The following is a 2,485-nucleotide window of genomic DNA, read 5'->3' as shown; positions in this document are numbered from 1 at the left end:
AACTGACATCAAATTATAACAAACAGGAGACCTTGAAAATAACACCATTGAGGGGTTTACTCAGACAGCAAGAGAATGTGCAGGAGGGGAAAGGAACAGTGTGAAGATCTAGAAAGTACTAAGAGAAGTCCCAGGTGCCCCGTCTGCCCTTGAATAGTCAGAGTATTAGCAAATATTTGCTCCAGCTTTAGCTACTTATTACCACTGCTTTGCCAAGTCAAATTGGAGGAGGGTGATTATTTGCTTTTTATTATTTCTTTGCCTGTTACAGATGGTTAATTTTATTGTGGGGAAAAAAAAAAGCTTTTAGAAAAATAGTTTTGACTGTTTAATTGCTTATTTAGAACAAAGAGTAAACCACTATATTGAGGTAAATTCTTTGCAGCAAGATTCTAACCAAGATTACACCATTTAGAAATGAACATTATATCATACTTTCCAAACTATTCATAAAATTAGGCCAACTAAATATACATTGTGCTTTCTTTTAGAGATCTGAGAGCAGCATAGAAACAGAGACATTTGTTTTGGACATTTTTTAAGACACAGCTATTGTTTATACTCTGCAGTGGCCCAGGGCTATGGAAGAGGAAATTGTACCTTGTAATAAGTAAGTTAGAGGGTGTACCTTGTGTGCTCTTGGAATACTCAGCTCTCCACCTGAAGTACAAAAGGCTAAACAGATGAAGCAAACCTTTAAAATGTAATTTGAAAGTCCACAATAAGAGAGACAAAAATAAAAAAATATGAACAGCTGAATCTAATTCTGATTCACTCCCACCGGTATAAATTAAACATAGTTTTGCTGAAGACGGTGTTGAAAAACTCATGTAAGTGAGATCAAAATAAGATTCTAGAATTTGTGGGTTTTGGTTTGTATACTCTATTTTGTGTTCCAGAAATTTACAATCTTGGATTAGGTAAAATTAGGTATCTTGAAGTGAGGAAGACATTATGGGACGCGGTTAGTTTTATATTCAGAATATGGATTATTTAGAATTTTTATTTTTATTTGCATTACAATTGTGCATAGAGATCCAGCAAAATCAAGGCCTCATTATGATAGGCACTGTACAAACCTATAGTAAAAAGAGTCCCTGCACCAAGGATCTTATAATCTAAACAACTAGGAAGGAAATACTATTATCCCCATTTTACTGATGGGGAACTGAGGCATAGAGAAGTTAAATGGCTTGCCCAAGAACACAGGATATCTATGGCACAGCTGGAATCTGAATCCAGATCCCTTCTGAATGCCAGTTCAATGCCTTAACCATAAGACTATCTGCCCTGTCTGAGAAGTCTGGTTATTAAATGGAGAGCAGGAGAGGACTTCAAAAGCCCATTGAAAATGTTTTCATTCATCTCTGAAGTACATCTATAGAAAAGTATCAGAATTTTTGGAAGATCCATAATGAGTGTGCGTGTGTGTGTGTGTGTGTGGGGGGGTGTATTAGAAGCACTTTGAAAAGGGTTAGCATGTGATGAGTTACTAGGAGGCAGCTGTTCAGAATCAGTTAAAAAAAAAAGAGCTGATAAATGCTAAAGAGAAGCTAGAAGGAGAAAAATGCATGTTCCGTGGCAGACATGAGTAAAATCCTTAGGAAAACTGCAGTGTACTAAACAAAATGAGGTAATGTATAAAACAAATGGAGGAGCCATGTCAACAGGGACTTGACAGGGTAAATAAATCTGTACGGCTTGGTAATTTTAAAGCCTACTGCTACAAGCACAGCCTGTTGCCACAGTTACAGTGACCTCTCCTGAATGTCTAACATTAAACATGGGCCTGAGATGAAGGTGAATGAAAACAGAGATTCTGAGCTCCTCTGCCTCCTTAAATGCTCTAAAAAGATATTTTTCTTTCCTTTATTAAAAAATGTGGGAGTGTTTTAGTTTGCACGCTTGGTAACAGTCAGATAGATGTCACTCACTCGAGCCAAGCATAGTGTGGGCAGCTGTATGATAAGCTTGCCAGCCTAGCTCTGCCAGTAGATCTCAAGCCAGGTCTACATTACAGACCTATACTGATACAACTACGTCGCCCCGGGTGTGAAAAATTGACACTCCTGAGTGATGTAGTTATACCAACCTAACTCCCTGTGTAGACAGGAATGCTACCTCACCCCGTGCAGTGTAGTTAAGGCAGGGTCTCCAACACGTGGCCCCTGAGCCACATGCGGCCTGCAGAGTTATTTCCTGCGACTGCCATGCTCCCCTCACCCACTGACCCCCCTTCTCCCTCCAGCGCCTCGCGTCCCTGTTCCTCTGCCTACTTCCAGGTGCTTAGTGCTTTCCAGGAGGGAGGGGGGAGGAGCAGTGAGCCACACACTTAGGGAAGGAGGCAGAGAAGAGGCAGGGCAGGGGTGGGGATTTGGGGAAGGGGTTGGAATAGGGGCAGGGAGGGGGCAGAGTTGGGTGAGGACTTTGGGGAAGGGATTGGAATGGGGGCAGGGAAGGGGTGGGAGGAGGTGGGGCAGGGGTG

The sequence above is a fragment of the Gopherus flavomarginatus genome, chromosome 1, assembly GCF_025201925.1.
Source record: "Gopherus flavomarginatus isolate rGopFla2 chromosome 1, rGopFla2.mat.asm, whole genome shotgun sequence".
Lineage (NCBI taxonomy): Eukaryota > Metazoa > Chordata > Testudines > Testudinidae > Gopherus > Gopherus flavomarginatus.
This window is presented reverse-complemented; position numbering follows the sequence as displayed.